A 15,456-nucleotide genomic window follows, 5' to 3' on the forward strand; every position below is an offset into this window, starting at 1 on the left:
AGTGTGCGGTTCAAGCAAAGAAGTATCGGCCAAGAGGAAGAGGGACAAGGACGAAGTCGAGGACATGGACGAGGACTCCGAGTAAGGTGGCAGTGTCGTTGCTCATGGTGGTTCTAATGCAGTGTCTACCGGATTAGTTGCTTAGTTTAATTTCAGGTGTGCTTAGTTTTATTTGAGGGCTGTGTTGTGCTGAGCCCCCAGCAGAACTATGTTATGTTTCTTCTCATTAATTTAACTCTTCAGTACGTACATACTAGTATTTCTTACAGTTCATCTTTTAGTTGGTATAGTACTACCACTCGTTTCTTCACATTATATACGTACAATATATATGGCCAACAACATATAGCTAGCGGTTTAGTTGTCAAAGAATTTCAGGGTGCTTAGTTTTGTCATAGAATTTCATGGTGCTTAGTTTTATTTGAGGGGTGTGTTGTGTTGGACACCATTATTATGACTCAAATATCTTTTGCCATGTTATGATGACATAAATACTGATGGACCAACATGGCAGCTCTCCCTCTATCTCACTACAGTAAAATAAAGTGTGGGGCCTACTTGATCCCAATAGTGTTCTTATTTTCCTGTAAAATTATTCACTTGGTTACTCCTGACAAGCGGGGCCACACTTATAATTGTGAGAATCGGCTTATTTTTGTCATATAACATGGTCAACGGGTTTGACATGAAAATAACAATGTCTGATGGCATTTTTGAGAAAACATCTAACTTAACGATGGCATTTTTGAGATATCTAATTGCATTTTTAGCAGGCATCTCACGGATCGATGGCATTTTTGAGTAGTTGTAACTTCTAATGGCAAAACAGAGTAGTGATACACAACTACTAGCATAAATAATAAGAACCCAAGAATTTAATAGGTATGCTAATTTCTTTAATAGAATTTAGCACCCCATTTAAGCACGTACTAGCTTTTTTTAATAGTACTATATGCATAATTTGGCGACGAGCACTCTCTATGTGTACCACCTTTTTTCTTTAATTTCACCTTGTTAGTTTTGCTCCATGGCGCTATCCATCGATACTACTACTGTACAAAAGTATACATTTTTAAAAGGCTAGAGGGCGTGGCAGTCTAGCTTGGTTGGTTTCAAGAGAGGCGAGGGCCTTTGTGATTTGACGGCTCATTACTGCTGGAACGCGTGGCCTTGTGCTTTTACTGCTCGTATAAATGTGCCGACGACCTGAGGAGGAGCAAATAACCGTGCGGTATACTCAAGTTTTCCACTGGAGTACGATGGAGGAGCACGAAACACGGCAACACAGTGCCATATGGCGATAAAAAATGATCTAATTTGCTAGTCATCTCATTGTTAGCATTGTTCTATTCATGCCTTGCAGAGAACATGACACGTGCGGCGAAACACCCGAAACAAAAGAAGAAACATAGGCGCAAAATAAGAAGGAAGATTATCACCCCCAAAAACGAAGGAAGACGCACACACAAGTCTGGGCCGCTACTCTCTACTACCTGAAGGGTTGTTGGCCGCGGAGTCATAATTGCTTCTTCATCGCCTCCACGACCTCCATCTCCTTGCGCGTCTCCTCCACCATCTTCTTCATTCTGTCCATGACGCGGGATTTCTCAACGCAAGCCTTCATGATCTGTTCCACGGCCGCATTACGTACCTTAACAGCAGCCGGGTGCTCGACGCGGAGCTTGGCCAACTCCTCCTTTTGTTCCATGACGAGGGCCTGCAACATCTTCATCGAGGAACTGCTATTCTCATGCAGCTTCTTCCAACCGGCGTTCTCCTCCTTCAGCAGGTCGAGCTCATTATAGAGCTTTGCCTTGTCCACACGAAGTTGCAAGATTTCATCGGTCGCCTTCTTCTCTGAGGCAATGCTCTTCTTCAACAGCATCACCAAGCCGGCGGTCAACTCCCCCTGCTCATTGAGCTCAGCGGGCATGTCGTCGAGGCTCTCCTTCAGCAGCTCCACCAAGCCGTGGATGAACTCCTTCTGCTTATTGAGGTGCTTACTGAGCTGATCGGGCATGCCGACATGTTCACCTCCGCGGCTAAGGCGCTCCTGGGAGCCATCGCCTGCCCGTGAGAGATCTTTTGAGGTCTCGCGAGGCGGCGAGCCCTCTTTTTTCCGCAGCCTTGGTTGCCGCTCCCTTGTTATGAGTAGTTCTCAACCTAGAGCTCTGCACACCGGCCATGGAAAGGACGGACGAACAAGAAGGACTTATGAGGAGGAAGGTTGAGTAATTTTTGGTTAGGTAGTTCCCCTTTTTATAACCTAAGTACTAGCACTAGTACTAAAACCTGCATGGTGGGAACACGTTCAGGTTTGGTACGTACTAGTAGGTGTGAGAAGGCCTGTGCTTAATTGTAGCACTAGTACTTTGGAATGTGATGGGAACAAGGTAAAGATTAGTTGATGGTTCTGGTTTCGAGGCCTGAAACGGCTCCCGATGAGTTTAGTGGAACATAAATTTCAAGTACTCCCTCCATCTCAGTTTAAGGCTTGAACGTGTATCTAGGTCATCAATGTAACTTATATAAAATAAATTGTTTAACATAAAAAATATATCATTAAAAAAATAGAAAATTTGTAGCTCAAATTTGGTCGCACAAGTCAGTGATGTAACTAGTCGTACATGTCAGACCAAGCTGATGTGTGTCCCTTCGGTGAGACGCGGGTCCGACCAACCGTTTGTTGGTGCGACAACCGTAAAGTATTACGCGAACGGAGGCTTTGGTTGATTGTCATGACCAAGCATTCTAAAACTAGTGAAAAATTGATTATCATCTTTTTCCAAACGACCAAGTATTTTCACAGGAATACAATACATATAGACGGAGTGATTGTCAAGGTTGCAAACCGACATGGCGTTGCAAGTTCACTGCAGCAACAACCGACTACTAGGTCACTACATCGCTGGCGGGAAGGAGGGCTGCTCACCTCGCCTACGATGCATGCCCAGCGGCGCCGCCACAACTGGTCTCGGGATTTGGCTTCTCCTACCGCCCATTTGAACAGTTGCACCGGCTGCTCATGCCATTGCATAGGCATGCGTGTTCTTTGCTCCGCAGTCGACTCCGTGAATATGATCTCTGCCATTAGCCCTAGCTCGAAATCAATGCGACACTGCCAGATGCTGACATCCCTCAGCATCTCTCCCCTGAGATTGACTTGCGCCTCCGCCTTGTGCTGCGCCAGGCGCAGCTCCTTGGAACTTCTCTCCAATCGATGTGAAGCTTCCTCTATCTGATTTGCCCTTGCTGCCCACCACCTGAAACGCAGCCCTGGCATGTCCTTCGGTGCCACTGATGTGTGATTCCAGAGCAATGGATCCCCTCTAAAACACATGTGGGTTTCACTCAAAGGCGACAGTGCTGCGGGCCGCAGCGAAAGGGCAGCCCACGGGATCCTGGGATCTAAGGGATTATCCATGGCGGGATCCTCCATGGCGGGATCCGGTGGGCGAGGCGGGGAGGCGAGCCTAGGCTCTGGGTGAGCCCTACAAGGCTAAGATAAAGATAGTATTACTCCACTCCGTCCATATTTAAATACAAAGGCCACCAACAGTAGCCCTGCCAAAAATTGATCATGCTGCCTGCATCCTGGTTTATTGGCCCCCCTTTTTGTGCCACTTTTTATGACATGCATAAATATTATGTTACTTAAAATATGGTGAAAAATTGGCACAAAATACGAAGGAGACCAATGGAAGTAGCAACCCATGATTTAACTACTCGCATGCACGCAGTGGAGTAGTAATGTCTTTCTTCCTCCCTCATGTCCACTCAATTTGCATGTGTTGTATTAATTGACCATCAATGAAGTGAAGGAATTTACACGTGTCAAATTATCACATGGGGTGGATCTTCGTACAAAAATGCGTCCCACCATGTACCCACGTGTTCGTGCGAGGGACTGAGTGCGTATGTGGCGTGCGTGCACATCTTCACTTTGTGCATGTACTGCCAGTGTGCCTCAGAGAGGACGAGTACATTCTTCTGGAAACGGCAGCAGGTCACTGTGATCAATCCACACAAGGAGGTTGCGACAACGCCTACACATGTGCCACGTGGCTTCATGAATTGTAAGAGAGACACTGTGTAGCATGCCATTGGAATTCTAATTTACGTGTTTTGCACATACTCGAAGTACTAGTAAGGTACACGTGCATTGCATGCATCAGATTTGGCAACCAAATTATGAATAAATACCACACTATAGCATGTAATCTTTGAGTCATATATTCTTGATATAGACGTTCATTTAATTCTTATAGTTCATCTCATTCAAAAAATGTATCTTTTATAAAAAAGCTAGGCCCTCTTTGATTTGTAGGATTTCCAAAAGGAATAAGAAAAACAAGGGATTAGAGTGGAATGTCGTCTTGAATCCTACAGGATTGTATGAGTGTTCGATTGTGCATAGAAAAAGTGCAGGATTCTTTCAAAGAGGTTTGAGTGAATGGGATGTTTCCTATGAAATCTAGTGCAAATGAATCCTATGGAAAAATTCCTATGGTTTACAATCCTACGAATCAAACAACCAAGATATGAAAAATTCCTAAGGATTAGAATCCTCCAAAATTCCTTTGAGAATCATTTGAATCAAAGAAGCCCTTAATCTATTTTATGATTCATGGAATTGTGCGTTGTAGAGCATAAAGTAAAAACAAATAATGGCAATTCAACTAGAAAAAAAGTTTGGGCGGTTATGATACGGAAGATTCTAGAACAAAGGAGAAGCACTTGTGTTTTGAGGTTTGTGCGTTATGCTTAAGTTCAACCATGGAGTCTTCTAGATTGTACATGTGGCAAAATCCGGTGGGGGCTAGAAGATGGTGTGAGGGGCCAAGTGGAGGGAGACTACGCAGTGGCAGAGCCATGAAAAAGAAATGAGCTAGGGGGCCAAGCATTGCTAATCCTTTACGAGGAGGGCCAATTCATCAACTTAAACCATTTTACCAGCAATTTTCTAATGATCACGTTCATATTAGCCTCGATATATAGTGATGTTAGGGGGGGCAGGGCCCTTGCTGCCCCCTGTCTTCGCCACTGTGTGCGCATTTGAGAGATGAAGCGGGAGGCCTGGATGATGAGAGTGGGATGTTGGATATATAATTAATGTGGGTGTATTAGCTATGTAATCCTATATAGAGAGGTATAGATTGATCGATGTGAACGTGGGAAAGAGGGTGAGACCTCACTAGATATATAGATTGATCGGTTTGTGTGGAAAACTGTGAAAGACATAGCTATATATACACACACATAGAGGAACATCGATCGATGCGCATGCATGTGAGAGATAAAGAATGCCTGATTTGATGGAGAGGGGGAGGTGTGTGTGCATGCATGGGAGACCGACCTGAAGAAAAAGATTGCATGTGTGCGATGGATAATGCCGACCGGTAGTGTCTGTGCATGCATGCACGAGAGAAAGTTAGTGGTACAACTATAAAGAGAAGACGGCCGTGTGGGTGTAAAAGACTAGGTGAGGTCATAATCAATGTAAAGTAATAAGAGATCATGATGTTTGAAACCCATGCATGCTTGAATATAACTGAGATATGCACGGTGTGGTTTGGAAACGAGCATGTTGTACTGGATACACATTGAACAAGGTCAGACTGATTTGAATTTGAGATACCGATGGCAGACATCGTTCGGCCACATTGCATCCGTGCATGGACACACTATTCTAATTGGAGATGATGGGTGGCTTTCGCATCACATATCTATATCTATACACCTATATATTATACTTTATATTTCTTACATAGTGTGTGGATAACTTTAACTTTGAAAGATGGTCGTTGGATGAAGCCAATTCGATGGTGCAGATATGGAAAATTTCAGCACTACTGGCTGTTGGATATCTAGATTCCACAAGATTTTTCCACATGTACAATCTAGAAGACTCCATGGTTGAACTTAAGCATAATGCACAAACCTCAAAACACAAGCACTTCTTCTTTGTTCTAGAATCTTCCGTATCAGAATTGCCCAAATGTTTTTCTACATGATTTGCCATTATTTGTTTTTTACTTTATGGTTTACAACGCACAATTCCATGAATCTTAAAATATATTAGCTTTCTTATAAAAACTAGATGATTTTGAATGAAATGGACTATAAGAATTAAACAAACATCTACATAATGCATATATGACCCAAAGCTTACGTGCTATAATGTGGTATTTATTCATAATTTGGTTGCCAAATCTCATGCGTGCAATGCACGTGTACCTTACTAGTCTAAATGGTGTTTGTTTGTGTGTTGTGCGTGTTAAACACATTGTACATAGTATCATACATGGTTTAGATTATGAACATTTAGCTAGAGCATACATGTACTATGATTTGAATTCAACATAAAATGGATACATATATTTGATTTTGAGATCGTATGTACATGTAGTTCATATTTATATAGGAATTTACTTCTCCTATATTCATGTCATGTGTTGTGAAGATAATATTTAGATGGTTGTATAACAAACCCGAGTACAATCCCATTCAAACAGGGAAAATGTACTCAAATTTAGTCCATATGCTAGACAACATACATTGTTTTTTTATTGTTGAGGGAAGTGCAAATTGTTTTGGTACTGTACACATTATGTTTGTTGTCTCGATTTTTTTAGTTTTTTTTGTTGTATTTGAATGCATTTCTAGTAATATAGTAAAACGGGACATGGCTCTCTCTAGTGACGAGGTGCGAATTGTCTTTTTCTGGGTACACGTTAAGCTTGTTCTCCTGAAATTTCAAGCCGCGCCTTGTTATGCCGAAATTTCAAGCTAGCATTTCTGTCTACCATGCTATGAAACTCCCGCCTCTTGAACCCGCGCCTTGTTACCCCGAAATATTTAAGATATATCTTTGTCTTGTTGTGCTCCAAAAACTCCCTCCATCTCAAACCGTGCCTTGCTACCCCAAAATTACAACGCGCGTGAAAACTCCCACCTCCTGCGAAATCCTGACACGCGAAATGCCCGTGATACCCCAAAACCGAAAGAACCGCCTAGTTCAAATCGGTGGGGGTACATTCGCAACTTACCCCACATTTTGGACAAGCACGTCCCTAAGCCATGGTTCCCCACTCCCATCCCATCCGCCCACCCATTCGTACACCAAGGCCGTGAAAACCCGCGAATCCCCACACCCTCCTCCGTCCGCCACCCAGCCGGAGCCTCTTCCCCGATGACGTCGTCCATAGAAACACTTCGACGTCCCTCATCCACCATACCGGATGAGGATCCATCGCCGATCTCGTCGTTCCGCCGGTTCAGCCACCCCGTCCTCCACCTCCAAGGAGCTGCCCCGACGTTCCCCTCGTCTTTCACGCCACCTCCATTCCCACACTATCGTCTTTACATGCACCACCGGAAGAGCAGCATCATAACCCTTTCCTCGGATGAAGCTGAGGCCTAATCGGCACCACCAAAGAGGTTGTACACTAATTGCCGCATTTTCTTCTTGATTCGATCTCACAGCGCTCCTGGCGCTCGGTCCCGAGCCGACATGGCGCGGTTCCATCCACGGCGGCGTCGCCGACTACTTCCTCCATGACGTCACTCCCTCGGCAGCGACGTCCACGGCAGTAGGAGCTACTACTTCTTTAGCTCTCGCTCGCGCTGTTGCTCTGCTCTTGCTCGTGTTGCTGCTCTCACTCTTGCTCTTGCTTACGATGCTGCTCCGATTTTGCTACACTTCATGTAGCGACGAGACCTCAAACAGTCTGATCCCTGTGCTTTGGTGTCATCCCTGGATCAGTAATGCTGACACCACACAGTACTCGGAGGATTTATAGCAGAGTAGCAATCAAACACTTATTACATCGAGTGTCTCAAAAGAGAACGTATTACAATAAATATGGCTTAAGGCCATCTAATAGCGATAACAGTGGAAGGCTTGGAAGATAAGTGAGTCCATCAACTCCAACGGCATCACTGAGTATAGAACCACGACCTAAAACTCCTTAATCGTCGTCTGAAAAGTCTGCAACATTAACGTTGCAGCCCGAAACAGGTCAGCACATGGAATATGCTGGCAATGTAACACATAGAGAGTAATGGAATGAAATAGCTATACTATATGCATATTTCGCTGGTGGAAAGCTCTCTACTTAGAGTTTTTGCGTAAAGCCAATTTTTCCCTACTTCAAAGGAATAAATTTATTTAACTATCATGGTAGTTGTTAAACATTGAGAATAGTTGACAGCATTCTCAATCCCAATTAAGCATCGTCATTAAACATAACCCAACAAAATTAATTTAGAGTAACATGTTGAGATTCACATGAAATTCCAGGTACTATATACTCAAGATGTCCATAACCGGGGACACGGCTAACCATGATTAGTTTATTACACTCTGCAGAGGTTTGCGCACTTTTCCCCACAAGACTCGATCGCCTCCATTTGGTTTCTCGCACTACATGGTGTTTGAGAAGACGGATGACCGAGACATAGTCTTTCAGAAGCGCTAGCACCTTACGATCGGGTAGACCGTACCACCTACATCCCCTACATCTGCTAGTCTACCACTGTAAGAGTTCGCACAACTTAGTCAACTATGCTAGATCCCATAATAGCTTGTGGCTGCACACGGAAGTTTCTAGTATGAATAGTCTCATGATCCCTTTGAGCCTGGGTGGCGGTCCAAAAGAAAACAGGCAAGTCCTGGAATACCCAGGTGCCTCAATCCACCCAGATGTGTGTTTAAGTTGCCACCTTAGATAAACCATTAATTAACAATCTCACATCTGTCATGGATTTCACTCACCCAATCCACGTCTACTAGCATAGCATGGCATGATAAGCAAACGTAGAAGTAACTCCCAAAGGTTTGAAAAATAAACTGGTAATAGGTACTACCTCATCTACTTCCCATCCCACAATTTAATTAGATCCTAATCATGAAATGTGAGAGGTTTGATCTAATGCAATAAAACTGGGTAGTAGAAAAGGTATGATCAAAGTGTTACTTGCCTTGCTGATGATCCGGGAAACCTAGCGATTCGAAGTAACAGGCAGCGCACTCCGGATACTCTATCGCGAACAAACAAACGAACATGCAATAAGTACTCATCTAATGCACAGGTAAAACTCAAATAAGAGATCTAACCAGAAGGTTCAACTTAAGAACTCCGGTTGGCAAAAAGAATCAAATCAAATGAAGCAACGAAAGTCAAACGGCGAAAGAAAACAACTTCGTTCTAGTAATCTGGATCTAGGGAAAATTTTATAGTAGCAAAATCTTGTTTAAGTTGGTTAAACGGATAGAGGGTTTCGAGAAGAAACTCTAGGCGCTTGAATCGCCTGATTCCGATAAACGAGCGAAAAGTTATACTAAAACGAAAATCGGATCAGGAATCGCGATTAGAAAAATTGCGGATTTAATCCGAGAAAAAGGAAAATGACGAACGCTCGCAAAAAAAATAAACCGGAAAACCGATCTATTTAAAAAAAACCGAAACTAATAAACCGGCGAAAACCGACGAAAACTGATCGGTTTTTTTTAAAGACGGCACAGAAAACGAGGCGGCGGCGAACCTCGGCGGCGGCGACGGCTTCCGGCGGGCAACGCGGCGGCGGCGGCGGGTGGCGGGGCGGGGTGGCGGCGCAGCGGGGCGGCGGCGGTGGCGCGGGGATCGAGGGCGGGCGGTGATAGAGGCAAAGGTGTCCCGATGTTTTGATGAGATGGTGGCTATCGTTTTCTATGGGAGTCGACCTTGACGATCCGACTACGAACGTGCGAGACGTCGCGCCTTAGCAATCGCTAAACCAACTTCCGAGGGGTTATTGACCACGCCGGAGCACGATCAACCTGACCACGAGGGCCTGTTTCCTGCGAGCAAACGAAGAACAAGCAAGAAACTGAGATTGCAATCTGGATATTGCGAATATAAGATGAAAGCTTTATTGATCAAGGTGGGGTTCTGTGACGTCTTGGTCTGGTCGTTGGACACAAACGAAGTACGCGAAGTTGCAGCTATGGCGAACTTTTAATATAAACAAAACCCAAAGTCTAAACGACGCCCTAAGGGCTATATATATGGAGGAAGAGAGGGGAATTTCGTGGCCCTTGAGGGTGGGGTCCGAAACCAACCCTAACTCTTGTTTCCCCACACATACGGACTCTAAAAATAGCCTATACTTAAGTATTTCGAAATTACATGGGCCTGGCCCATTAATAAGGTGACGCAGCACCTAGAATAGCCTATGGACGAATATTATGAAGTGGCATCTTGTATATTTCGTCCATGGCTTCATGCACTCCTTATGGCGGCTTCAAAGTCCTGAAATCATCACTTGTAACTCCGTTCTTGATCCCCTTGCGCATGCCATCAACTTCATGCGTGTTCTTGCTCCAATGTTCATCCTTCTCCAAGCTAGGCCCTTCATTTGAAAGCAAAACAAATGTATCCAATTTAGGCAGCATCATAATCTCATGAACATTAGAATCATTACCAAGAAACGAAAGTACCTGGTAATTTAATTGGCATGCGCGAGCTCTAGTAATTGGTCCAGTATATGTAACAGTAGGGGATGTGGGTGTAACAATGGTATTGATGTCCTCATCATCCTCCCCTTCTTGAAATGAAGTCGTCCTCGACAGAAGCTCATCTTCCTCACCCAAATAAGGCTTCAAATCTGCAATATTAAAAGTGGGACTAACCCCAAAATCTGCAGGTAGCTCAAGTTTATATGCATTATCATTTATTTTCTCTAAAACCTTAAAAGGACCATTAGCACGTGGCATTAGCTTTGATTTGCGCAGATTAGGAAATCTATCTTTACGCAAATGTAACCAAACAAGATCTCCACGTGCAAACACAACATGTTTTCTACCCTTATCTCCAGCAAGTTTATATTTAGCATTCATACGCTCAATGTTTTCCTTAGTTAACTCATGCATTTTTAAAATCAATTCAGAACGTTCTTTAGCATCAAAATTAACCTTCTCCGAAGATGGAAGGGGCAACAAATCAATAGGTGCACGAGGTAGGAAACCATACACAATTTCAAAAGGGCACATCTTAGTAGTAGAATGCAATGAACGATTATAAGCAAATTCAATATGAGGCAAGCATTCTTCCCACATTTTCTTGTTATTCTTCAAAACAGCCCTAAGCATAGTAGACAATGTTCTATTGACTACTTCAGTTTGTCCATCAGTTTGGGGGTGACAAGTAGTACTAAAAAGCAGCTTAGTCCCCAACTTAGCCCATAAACATCTCCAGAAGTGGCTAAGAAATTTAGTATCATGATCTTAAACAATAGTATTTGGCACACCATGTAAGCGAATAATTTCACGAACGAACAAATCAGCAACATTAACAGCATCATCGCTTTTATGACATGGTATAAAGTGTGCCATTTTCGAGAACCTATCCACGACAACAAATATGCTATCCCTCCCCTTCTTTGTTCTAGGTAAACCTAAAACAAAGTCCATAGATATATCCTCCCAAGGAACACTAGGTACAGGCAAAGGCATATATAAACCATGAGGATTGAGTCGTGACTTAGCTCTTTGACATGTAGTGCAGCGAGCAACAAAACGCTCAACATCCCGTCTCATCTTTGGCCAAAATAAATGTGTAGCAAGTATATCCTCCGTCTTCTTGACGCCAAAGTGTCCCATTAATCCTCCTCCATGCGCCTCCTGCAACAACAAAAGACGAACGGAGCTAGCTGGAATGCATAGCTTGTTAGCACGAAACACAAATCCATCGTTAAGAACGAACTTGTTCCAAGTTCTCCCTTCCTTACAATTCTGCAATACATCTTTAAATTCAGCATCATTAACATATTGATCCTTGATGGTCTCCAAACCAAATATTTTAAAGTCAAGTTGTGAAAGCATAGTATAACGATGAGACAAGGCATCAGCAATAACATTTTCTTTACCCTTCTTGTGTTTAATCACATAAGGGAAAGTCTCAATGAATTCAACCCATTTAGCATGTCGACGGTTCAGTTTTGCTTGACTTTTAATGTGTTTCAAAGATTCATGATCAGAATGTATAACAAATTCCTTGGGCCATAAATAATGTTGCCATGTTTCTAAGGTCCGAACAAGAGCATATAATTCTTTATCATAAGTAGAATAGTTCAGACTAGGCCCACTCAATTTTTCAGAAAAGTATGCAACAGGTTTTCCATCTTGTAATAACACACCTCCTAATCCAATTCCACTAGCATCACATTCAAGCTCAAAAGTCTTATTGAAATTAGGAAGTTGGAGTAAAGGAGCATGTGTCAACTTATCTTTCAATACCGTGAAGGCTTCTTCCTGTGCGGTACCCCAAACAAAAGGGACATCCTTCTTTGTAAGCTCGTTGAGAGGTGCAGCAATGGTGCTGAAATCTCTCACAAAACGCCTATAGAAACCAGCGAGGCCAAGGAAACTCTTCACTTGTGTGACCGTTTTGGGCTGCGGCCAACTCTCAATAGCTTCAATCTTGGCTTTATCAACTTCAATTCCCTGTGGAGTAACAACATAGCCAAGAAAAGATACTCGGTCGGTGCAAAAGGTGCACTTTCCAAGGTTACCAAACAAACGTGCATCACGTAGAGCAATAAAAACAGCACGTAAATGTTCCAAATGTTCCTCCAAAGATTTGCTATAAATCAATATGTCATCAAAGTAAACTACCACAAATCGTCCAATGAAGGCACGTAAAACTTCGTTCATTAACCTCATGAAAGTACTAGGTGCATTAGTTAACCCAAAAGGCATGACTAACCACTCATATAATCCAAACTTAGTTTTAAATGCTGTTTTCCATTCATCTCCCAATTTCATACGAATTTGATGGTAACCACTACGCAAATCAACTTTGGAGAATATTGTAGAGCCACTCAATTCATCAAGCATATCATCTAGCCTAGGAATAGGATGACGATAACGAATAGTAATATTATTAATGCCTCTACAATCAACGCACATACGCGACGTACCATCCTTTTTCGGCACTAAAATGATAGGAACAGCACAAGGACTAAGGGATTCGCGTATATAACCTTTGTCGAGCAGTTCTTGTACTTGACGCATAATCTCCTTCGTCTCCTCTGGATTGGTACGGTATGGTGCCCGGTTGGGTAATGATGCACCGGGAATTAAGTCAATTTGATGCTCAATCCCGCGAATAGGTGGTAATCCCGGTGGCACGTCTTGTGGAAAGACGTCGGCGAACTCCTGCAAAATGTTAGTGACAGCAGGAGGCAAAGAGGAAGGCACGTCCTCGAATGAAAATAATGCCTCTTTGCACACAAAAGCATAGCAAACAGATTTGCTAAAATCTAGATCATCAATATCAGATTTGGTGGCAAGTAAACATGCACTTTTCAATTTAATTTCAGAAGCAACACTAGATTGTTTATTATTATTAGGCTGCATTTGTTGCTCAAATTCTTTTGCCACAATCTGATTTTCACTCTTAGTTTTCTCCTGTTTTGCTTTATTAGCTCTATTAATATCATCTTTCAAAATGGAATCAGGAGTCATAGGAAGCAAAGTAATATTTTTATCCTTATGAACAAGAGTATACTGATTGTTTCTACCATGGTGAATAGAATTTTTATCAAATTGCCATGGTCTACCAAGTAATAAGGAACATGCTTGCATCGGTACCACATCACAATCAACATAATCAGCATATGTAGAGATACTAAAATGCACACGAACAGTACGTGTTACCTTAACCTTGCCGCTGTTGTTGAACCATTGGATGTAGTAAGGATGTGGATGTGGTCTTGTGGTGAGAGATAGCTTCTCCACCATCTCGATGCTAGCCAAGTTGTTGCAACTCCCTCCATCTATGATCACGCGAACAGAACGTTCCTTCACAACTCCCTTTGTATGGAACAAATTATGCCTCTGATTTTGCTCAGCTTGTGTAACCTGCACACTCAAAACACATTGAGCAACTAAACATTCATACCTGTCAGCATCTTCAGGAGCCATGTATTGCATCTCATGATCAGAATCGTCTCCACCGTGTTCGTCACGTGTAATAAGAGCCAAAGTCTCCTCATCATAGTCACTAGCGGACTCATACCCACCATCCTCAGTAACAATCATCACACGCTTAGATGGGCATTCTCTCGCATAATGACCTCCACCCTTGCAATGTCGACAAATAATATCATGTGTTTGCCCTGTTGATGCCATGGATGAAGAAGAGCTCTTTGCAGGCCCAGAAGGTGTGCTCTTGGCAGATAGTGGTGATTGTGCCTGCTTTATTGTATCACGGTTGGAGGTGGCAGCCGACGGAGGCGCCGGTGAAGCAGAACGTGTGGAAGTAGATGATGCACGTGGTGTCCATGAAGAAGGTCGACCTGCAGAAAAGTTAGTCCGCGCCAATGCCTGTCGATCCTGCACTTCACGTTCAGCTTTACAAGCAAGATGGAATAAACGAGTGATATTAGTATACTCCTTATACTCTAGAATCGTCTGAATCTCTCTATTTAATCCACCCATAAAACATGCAAGCATAGCTTCATTCTCCTCAACAATACCACATCTAATCATGCCAGTTTGTAATTCCTGATAATATTCTTCTACAGAATTTTTTCCCTGTCTTAAGCGCTGCAATTTTTGAAGTAATTCACGTTGATAATATGGTGGAACCCAACGAGTACGCATAGCAGTTTTCAAAGCAGCCCAAGTAGCAGGAATGGGATATAATCTACAATGCTCAGACCACCAAACACATGCAAAACTAGTGAATGCACAAACAGCAGCAGGAACACGTCTCTCCTCGGGATATTGTAAACATGTAAATCGTTGTTCAGTTTCTAACTCCCAAGTAAGATATATATCAGGAACATATCTACCCTCAAATGGTGGAATATTCAATTTTAGTTTAGGGAGATGGTCATGATCTTGTACCTGAGGGTGAGCCCTACCATTGCCATTATTTGCATGTGGACGACCTGATGGTTGCTGTGCTGGTGGTGGCACGTAGTTCTGATTTTGATCAACCTCATCCTCGTAATCGCCAGAAAAATCATCCTCCTCCGCATCAGCAGCAGGAGCCACAGAAGTAGCAACAGCAGCACCAACAGTTTGGCCAGGTGCAAGAGGGAGACGGCTCGCTCGGCGGAGGGCTGTTTCACGATGTGTAGGTAGTCGTTGTTGTTGTTGTAGAGGTGCGTTAGGTGCAGCCGGTGGTGGTGGTGGAAGACGCGCGAGCAATTCATTAAACCTGTTATCGAGCTTTGTTTCGAACGTCTTCTCCATGTCATCTATCTTCTCCATGGCCTCTTCAAATCTGTTTAGCACATCCTGCACCTGTCCATTCATCATTTGCTGAAATTTATCATGCAACTCCTGATTCGTCATGTTCTCCCAGTCAGTCTCGTCGGCTTGTGATCCTGCCATGGTTAGCAACAATAGAAAACACACAAGAATATGATCCTACATAATACTAACAAGAGGTAGTGGTGGCGGGT

Source organism: Triticum urartu, chromosome 5A (assembly GCF_056163025.1).
Source record: "Triticum urartu cultivar PI428250 chromosome 5A, HENAU_Tu73, whole genome shotgun sequence".
NCBI lineage: Eukaryota > Viridiplantae > Streptophyta > Magnoliopsida > Poales > Poaceae > Triticum > Triticum urartu.